The 9,600-nt window shown below is 39.8% G+C and overlaps 1 pseudogene; it reads left to right on the top strand.

Annotated features, from left to right (window-relative positions):
- The first annotated feature begins 2,127 nt into the window (after nucleotides 1-2,127).
- On the top strand, nucleotides 2,128-2,548 carry LOC101289732 (GSK3B-interacting protein-like; annotated as a pseudogene).
- The last annotated feature ends 7,052 nt before the right edge of the window (nucleotides 2,549-9,600 follow it).

The raw sequence follows: 9,600 nt of genomic DNA on the forward strand, positions 1-9,600 counted from the left end.
TAGTAGTTTTTTTAAATAAAAAGCTATATAGTTGTGACTCTAGTACTCGTTTCCAGTGCATTTACAATGTGATCTCAGACCAAAGTCCAGTTTGTGTTGGAATTTGTTTTAAAAGACACAATACATGTCGCTTGCAAACTTGTATGAGCTATTGTTTTATTTCTTGAGAGTGTCTGAATCTTTAGCTGAACAAATGTCAGAATTTGTCAATTCTCTCTAAAGCGGGAAAAATAAAACAAAACAACAACAATAACAGTTAAAACAGAGGGATGAACTTGAAGTTATATCTAGATCTGGGAGAGGTTAGTATATATGAAAAATATTCTCACAAAGAAGTATTTTAAAAAATTTAAAATCTGGTCATATTGGTATCTTTTTCAGTGATAATTAGTTTTCTTGACAGTATAAGATTTGATTGGCTTTTTATTGAATTTTCTGCCTGATTCTATATAGCTGAAATATACCCTGCTCGATCTTTAATCATTGTTTTCTTTAGTTTAATAGTTGGGTACCATTATATGAATACTCATTTTCTTCTGTTGACTTTGTGGGTAGATGTTCTCAGATTTCTCTGAGTCTAATGGAAGATGAAAGATATTCTTTTCTCTCCTTTCATGAAGCCTTTGGCCTCATCCTTCCATAGATTAGGATATCAGACTCTACTTCTAAGGTTTTTATACTGGAAGATGATAAAAAATAACGCACAGACGTATAGATAATTGAGAAGATGGCCAAATCCCCTGACCTGGGCTGAGAACAAACACCCCTCCTCAAACCCCTTAGTTGTTTGATGCCCCTGTGAGCAATTCCATTGAGTCCTATGACATATATTGAAGAGATAGCATTAAAACCATACTTCTAACATCATACCTATATTTCCATTATCATCATATTATACCCTTATTATAGGAAATGTTCTCTTTTTTACTTAGATACTTGAATTACACTAGAATCATAAGAAATATGTCTGATAAAATATACCCTATATAGAGTAAAAAGCAGAGGTTTCTCTAATTTCTAGAAAAATAGAAATAGAACTCGCCTCTATGAAATCAAAGGAAAACACTCTGTTGCCCCATAAAGCCACATTCTATGAAGCAAGGTCAGCTAAATAAACGGTTGGAGCCATAAAAATCTAAACTTCTCAGACGGATGATCTGGAAATCATTCTGTTCTCTCTCTTTACCTGGATCCCTTTTCCCCTTCCAACTCCGTTCCCCCTGGCTCTGGGGCAAACCTAACATTTATGGGTCCAAATATCGGTAGTCCCTGGGAAGTATGGTGGTAGCTGGCCCCAAACCCATAGAACGTACAACGTCAGGAGTGAACTCTAATGTGAACTCTGGACTGTAGGTGATAACGAGGTGTCAGTGTAGGTTCATCAACTGTAGGAAATGTGCCACCCTGGTGAGGGATGTTGATAATAGGGGAAGTTGTGCATGTGTGGAGGCAGAGGGTATAAATGGGAAATCTCTCTACCTTCTGCTTCATTTTGCTATGAACCTAAAGCAGCTCTAAGAAATAAAATCTATTTAAAGAAAATGAGGCCAAGGCCCTAGGTCCTGGCCCTGCTGTGAACTGTTGTAGAATGTCAACAGGTTAACACTTGGGGTTCTCCCTCCTAACATCTCCCATGGAATTGGCTAACCACCTATTTCGGAAAGGCAAGAAACAGAATGCCTCTTAGAATGCTGAGAATAAATGTTTAACAAAATTATTCTTTTTCAGGGAGTGACTCTTGTCTTTCTATTTGGCTGAATGTTCCTTAAGGGCACAGACCACACCTTATACTTAGAATATGCAGAGTAGACTTAGCATCTCAATGGAATCTGTTCCGCAGGAATTTGCATTGGTACAAGGTAGCTATTATCTTGGTTAGAGTTGCAAGTGTCCAGAAAATCTGTATCCCTTGAATTAAAATAAATAAATGGCCAGATGCCTGGGGAGGGAGTAAGAGGAGGACTCGGCTGTGTGCAGACTTGTGCCTGAGGTGGCAGGAATAAGACGGTAGTGTTCCCACGTCACATGCCTCTCAGAGCCGAAAGAGGGCGCAGCTGCAGCCACTCCACCTACTGAAAAGATCATGGAACTTGAAGTCACAGGGCTTAGGTCAAAGGTTTTTGCAGAATGGAAACAGACTGTAATCCCATGGAGCTGAGCAGTGTGTCAGGATTTGAAGAAGATGCAGAGCTTAATGGCTTTGAAGGATCTGATAGGAAAGACATGAGGCTGGAAGCTGAAGGAGTTGTAAATGATGTTCTCTTTGCAGTTAACACCATGTTTGTCTCAAAGACCCTGTGCTGTGCAGACGATGTGGCCTATATCAATGTGGAAACAAGACAAAGGGATAGCTACTGTCTGGAGCTCACTGAAGCAGGGCTCGGGGTGGTAGGTTGTGCTTTCGACCAGGTGGACGATCATTTACAGACTCCCTCCCATGAAACAGTCTACTCCTTGCTGGATGCGCTCAGCCCTGCCTACCGGGAAGCAGTTGGAAATGCAGTCCTTCAAAGACTTGAAACTGAAAAGGGATGGACAGTCACGATAAGTTCTTTCCTGTTGGAGGGGCTGTTGATGGTACACATGTTGACATAAAGCTTGAAATTCTTGCAGATGGTCATAGTAGAGAATGCATCTTTGATTTTGTGTCTTTATCATTTTTTGCTTCACATTTAGGCTTTTGATTGAGAACTTTATTGACTAACAAATTGTGTTTCTCAGTTTCTGATTCGTTAAGGAAATCCTGAGGCCATTGCTGTGATGCCATCATTAAGACATTCAAATTTCTTCATATTAGTATCTCTGGCATTCTGAAAACCTAATCAGTGCTTCATTCTCTTATTACAGGACTTTGATGCTGCCAGCACTTTCTTTCACATAGGAAATTCTAGATTTGCATGGTCATATAGGAAATAAACTAACTTCAAACTTTGATTCAGCTTGCTAAATCAAGGGTTTACTGCCAGCTTGGGCTGACTTTGTAGTAATTATTTTGCTACTAGCCTTACTGGAAACAAATTATCAACTAGTTTCCCCTGCACAAGTTTTGAAATTCACTGCTTCATTTAATCTATTTATATTATTAATATGGACTGATAAAAATGAATTAAGTATATATTATGTAGCTAGTGTTACATGAAAAACAGGTACTCAGGGGGCTTCCCGGGTGGCACAGTGGTTAAGAATCCGCCTGCCAATGCACTGGACATGGGTTCGAGCGTTGGGGAAGATTCCACGTGCCGCGGAGCAACTAAGCCTGTGCACCAGAACTGCTGAGCCCGCGTGCTGCAACTACTGAGCCTGCGTGCTGCAACTACTGAAGCCTGCGTGCCTAGAGCCCGTGCTCTGCAGCAAGAGAAGCCACCGCAATGAGAAGCCCATGCACCGCAACGAAGAGTAGCCCCCGCTGGTCGCAACTAGAGAAAGCCCACATGCAGCAACAAAGACCCAACGCAGCCAAAAATAAATAAATAAATAAAATAGAAAGAAAAACAGGTACTGAAATAGTACTGTATTCCTTGTTTGCACCAGCAGGCCAACTAAGAGGACAAACCATTAGCAAATGAATGTAACAATTACTTGTTTCCAAGATATTTAAGCACATAAGCAAATACAGGAACAGGCTCCATTCTTTTCCTAACAAAAAGCATCTTCAATGTGTGTGATTTAAAAGAAAGAAGACTCTGATTTCCTAGAAAACAATATTTTGGCCTGTGTTGATTCTTATTATGAATGTTTGTTTACATAATGTACAGTATATATTCAGAAGGTATTTTTGCTTCAATGTTTCCTTTCTATAATGTAGTACTTTGGTATTCCCACAGCACTCCTTCACCAACAGATGTACACTGTTTTGTCTCAGTGCTAAATCTACAATGTCATATGAGTGCATTGTATGGGTTTGAAATCAGAGGATGAATGAAGCATTCAGAGACTTAATATTTGAAAAAGGGAGACTCTGTATTTTATATTTTATTACAGGTACTAATATTTATAAAAATAAACTATACCATGCTGCTACATGTTTATTTTATTTTTAAGAAACTTCTTATTATTTATTTAGTTATTTATTTATTTATTTTTGGCTGTGTTGGGTCTTCGTTTCTGTGCGAGGGCTTTCTCTAGTTGCGGCGAGCGGGGACCACTCTTCATCGCGGTGCACAGGCCTGTCACTGTCGCGGCCTTCTCTTGCTGCGGAGCACAGGCTCCATACGCGCAGGCTCAGTAGCTGTAGTGCACGGGCTTAGTTGCTCCACGGCATGTGGGATCTTCCCAGACCAGGGCTCGAACCAGTGTCCCCTGCATTGGCAGGCAGATTCTCAACCACTGTGCCACCAGGGAAGCCCCTGCTACATGTTTTTTAAGTACATGTTGAATAATAAGGCTTGGGGAGTTGTTTTTTTAATATTAGTCTAAAGCAGCAGCTATAGAAATGTTGAACTAAAATTCTACATCTGGACACACCTTCATAATTTGTCATTTGAAGACTTTTTAAAATCATTATTAAATAATAGGTACTTTTAGGCTCTGAAGATCATGTAGACCAGAGCAAGTTAAAGTTTGGCTTGGGTCGCTCTTCATTGTCAGAGTTTACTGGAATGCTTAAATTATGTTTGATAAATGAACATTCATCCTCAGCTTCATTTTCAGACGCTTAAGTGTTTGGGTAACGAAGTCTGACTTCAGGTTGAACTTTCTCATGCTTAATCTCAGGCTAAATGTAAAGGATATTTGTAAAGTTTGAATAAAATTCTGTTTACTAATTTTGAGATAAATATGAAGAAAAGTGATTGTATGTTTAAAAATTGAAAGTGTTCATTTTGTGATAAATGTTTGATTCCAAGAAAAATAAAATAAATGATACAGACAAAACAATCATAGAAGAGGAAGTTCTAGTAAATTTAAAGGGAAAATAACAAGGAAGAAAGTGAATGGACTATTCACTGAGCTTAGATATCTATAGACCAATGTACAAAGTACAGGTAATAAACACATAGAATTCAGTATAATAGCTTAGGTGTATTGAGACTTAGAGATGATGCTTGAGTAGAATCTGGGAACACTTAATAAGGGAAAAAAACAGCAGTAGATTATGTTGGTAGAGCTTTTTTTTTGCGGTACACAGGCCTCTCACTGTTGTGGCCTCTCCCGTTGCGGAGCACAGGCTCCGGCCGCGCAGGCTCAGCGGCCATGGCTCACGGGCCCAGCCGCTCCGCGGCATGTGGGATCTCCCGGACCGGGGCACGAACCCGCGTCCCCTGCATCGGCAGGAGGACTCTCAACCACTGCGCCACCAGGGAAGCCCTGGTAGAGCTTTTTATATTCAAACATCTTTTACATACATTATCATCACGTTTCATCTTCAATAGTTCTTGGAAGAAATCAGGAAGCATTACAATTTGCATTTTAAAGATGAGGAAAGTGAAGATGAGAGGAGGAGGTTTTCAAAGGTCACAGAGCTGGGGAGTGAGTCTGTAATAACCCTGATCTGTTCCCATCTAAGAATCCGGAAGGCACATCCCTGATGGAAGACCATACTTTCCAACATAGGAGCATAGTGTCTGGCATTTGAGTAAGCCTCAGAGGAAAGAAGAGACAAGTATTATTGAGGAGGGATATGTCAAAGACCTCACTCAGGTAGACATTTCAACTTAGAGATTCTCCCATCTTACAGGCAGGGTGGATGTGCTATCCTAATATTAGCTACATAGTTGGCAGAGATAAAATGAACCAGTACCAAGAGTTATGTATCATCTAGAAGTAGCAGAATGTCTGATAAATTCTTGGTTGTCTTCTTGGCATTTATGTCCTTCATTTATGTTGAGTAAATTGTGATCAGAACTGTTGCTGTAATCGTGATTGTGACTATCAGTTGAACTTGAAAGAAAGTGAAAATGTCACAGACATCACATTAACTGGGCAGAAATAAACTGCCTCTGGAGACAGGTATTTGAGATTGAAAGATGTTCAAAGAAGAGTCACAAGACCATATTCTGGAGCTCTCCAAAGTTCTGGGATTAGAGTCATACAGTATAAGTTCAATTAATATATTGGATTGAATGAGTTAGTGAATGACATAGAGTTTTATTGCTTGACAAAATCCTGTTCATCTATAAGCTACTAGTTAAGGAAATGGAGGATATATCTTAATTGTCTTATCTCTATCATTTTATCATTAAAAGTATCCCTAGGGGCTCCCCTGGTGGCGCAGTGGTTGGGAGTCCGCCTGCCGATGCAGGGGATACGGGTTCGTGCCCCGGTCCGGGAAGATCCCACATGCCGCGGAGCGGCTGGGCCCGTGAGCCATGGCCGCTGAGCCTGCGCGTCCGGAGCCTGTGCTCCACAACGGGAGAGGCCACAACAGTGAGAGGCCCGCGTACCGGAAAAAAAAAAAAAAAAAGTATCCCTGAGTGATGCATGTTACCAGAACTTTGTGTTATTATTTTAAAAAACAATGTGATACATATTATTTTCAGATTAAGTGATATTAAATATTAATTGATATCAGTATAAAGCCCTCTTCAGAGAAACCTGACTTTCATTCCAATTTGTTTTCTCATATGTATCATATTAGAATGCGTTTCCTTACTTTTATATTTGTTAATAATATGCAGTTATCCAAGAGCAAAGAAAAATTGATTCTACCAGTGATGGTCCCTGGTTGCAACTTTACTTCACATTTCACAGTAATGATGTAAAATTGTATTTCATACTATTTTTTGCCATTGCACACATGGAAGAGGTTTAAATGCAGTGGATTTCAACCAAGTAGCTAAATATTTAACATCACATTTTAACCTAATCCAGAGTATTAGTTCTCTGTCTCTACTGTATCAAATGACCACAACTGGTGGCTTTAAACAACAGAAATCTATTCTCTGACAGATCTGGAAGCCTGAGCCTGAAGTCAGTTTCCTTGAGCTAAAATGAAGGTGTCGGCAGGACCAGACGCCCCTGGCAGGCTCTGGGGAGGGCTCATTTCTTGCCTCTTCCCACTTCCATGGGCCGTCAGGGTCGCCTGGCTTGTGGCTTCATCTCTTTGTTCTGTCTTCATGTTGCCTTCTCTAGCTGTCTTCTCCTCCACGTGCATGTCTTCTAATATACAAGTGATTGCCTTTGGGGCCAACCTGGGTAGCCCAGGACAATCTCCTCTCAACACCCTTGATTTAATCACATCTTTTGCCACGTCCTTAAGGACGTGGACTGTGTCTTGCTCCCGTTGGTTTCTCTTGGGTGGGCCTAGCACACGGCCTGGCCCACAGTAAATAATAAATGCTATTTTTTTTATTGAATCGAGTCCATCTGTACTCTGGGAGAAACATGTGATGGGATCCTTTCTTACTGCTCATATATTCTATTTTGACTGATTCTTTGGGCAAAGCTAAACTTGGCCTGGATGTTTCCTCTTAATCTGAATACATTTGAAAGGTAGAAGAAGATGCCATACCAAAAGTAGTTATTTAGGACTGAATAGTCCACTCATTTTAATACTGTTATCCATTGTTGTCTACTCTTCACATGGACTGCCCCAGATACTTGCAATATATTGGCTTTTTCCAAAAAAGACACATAGCGTATGTGTGTGTGTGTGTGTACGGTGTGTGTACATGTGGTACGTGTGTTTGTGTGTGCGTAAGAGGCATAGCAAATACATACAGGTTTATAAAATCTTGAATTACATTTCCATTTCTTTCCAATGTGAAGAAACACCAGGATGAACAGGCTCTGGTAGCTGAGGTCTATTAATCATGTTAGATAGGAAGGACGTGACGCTTCCCATGTGAGTTCTTCGAATTGTATTAATTACAGAGTCATTACTACACTCCAGCATGGTGCTCCTGTGCTCTGCTGTCTGTTATCCACAACACAAATTCAAGTGTAGCCCCATCAGATGCTTTCTGAACACCATCTAATTAGACCTGTGACATGGTAGCATGTAGGGAAGTTGATCAATGGGAAGAGTTCGAGGATAAATTACTTTTGTCTAAAGAATATTAGTATTGTCTCCCTGGCTAGAAACATAACTGTGATGGTAGAGATAGAATAAATCAATGATAAAAGTCATCATTGCCTTAGATCTTTTAAAATGAACTCAGTGTGTTTGTTATTTGTTATGTTTGTGAGTAGAATGGAAAAACAGGGAGAGGAGAAACAGAGTAAACACAGATTTGGGGCTGATTTCAGTAGACTGATTTTCTTTTGTAAGTGTTTTAAATGCACAGAAACATTAATCAATTATGGCCAAACATCTTGATAAATTTCACAAACAGAAAATACCCATCCAGTTGGCAACCATATCAAGAAACTGAACATAACCGCATCCCGGAGTCCCGCCCTCAGCCCCTGTCTAGCCACTAACCCCACCCACCATATACACCGTCTTGACCTCTAACCTCATAAATTTATCTTGAGGCTGGCATTATTCTGGGGGTGGATAACTGCAGGTAAAACAAAAGTAGAAAATAAGTATTCAGAGAGCTTAGGATTTACTATCCCCTAAAGAGCAAAAATAATTTGTGAATTGTGAGTTGGTTTTGGTTTTGATAAAGTGGGAAGACTAGAAGGAATTGGTCGAGAAGAAAAGAGGTCTATGTAAGGGCAGCATAAAATGATTATCTTTAGAGGACGGATTTAAAAGTTTATATTTTGGTTAGTTTGAAGGTCATTTCATAAGTACACATGTGAACCTCTTGGTAAACCATAAATATTTCAAATGTGAAGGTGGCTAGAAACTGTTCATGGTGAGTCTTCCGAAAGTTGGACGGTGCAGATATTTTCTTTGAATAACAGAGAAGTATGTTAAATAAGTCCAGGGAGAAAACATTGAGGGGAAGAGTGACCAAGTATATTATTTGAGTGCCAATAGTAGTTGACCTACGGAGGTGGATAGCATCTATTCTCAAAGCATCTGAGCAGAGTGAGCCCTGGGACCCTGGGTGGGCAGTGTGAGGTGAGCCCGTGGGGACGTAACACAGGAGAGAAAGAAGTTTCAGAGAGAGGAAAGTGAATCATGCAACTCTGCATCTCGGAATTAGAGGTTTAATTATTTTGAGAAGTAAGCAGTGATAAATAGTAAAAAGTTCAGATAGGAGAGATTCAAAAACTCCTCGCCAGATAGTTTCTATGGAAATGGAGTAGTAGGAGTGAGGTGTACACACTCATAGCACATGTATGGGAACCACCTGAACTTGACTAAGAAGCATACAGTTATATGAAGCAACTTAAGTGGGTGCAATATTGCGTGTGTTTGTGTCCTTTTCTTATTCACATACTGATATCCCATTGTTCCTTTTCCTTTAGAGAATATATGCAGTACAACATGATGCTTTGACATACATATACACTGTGGAATAATTACCAAGATCAAGATAATTAACGCATCTATCACCTCATATAACAACGCATTTTTTTCATGATGAGAATAGTTAAGGCCTACTCTCAGCAACTTTCAAGTATTCAATACCCTATTATTAACCACAGTCACCATGCTGTACATTAGCTCCTCAGAACTTATACATCTTATAACTGAAAATTTTTGCATACATCACCCGATACTCATGACTTTTAAAGAGATAACTAGCAGCAATATAATTATACAAT

This window comes from Orcinus orca, chromosome 17, assembly GCF_937001465.1.
Source record: "Orcinus orca chromosome 17, mOrcOrc1.1, whole genome shotgun sequence".
In the NCBI taxonomy this organism is placed as follows: domain Eukaryota; kingdom Metazoa; phylum Chordata; class Mammalia; order Artiodactyla; family Delphinidae; genus Orcinus; species Orcinus orca.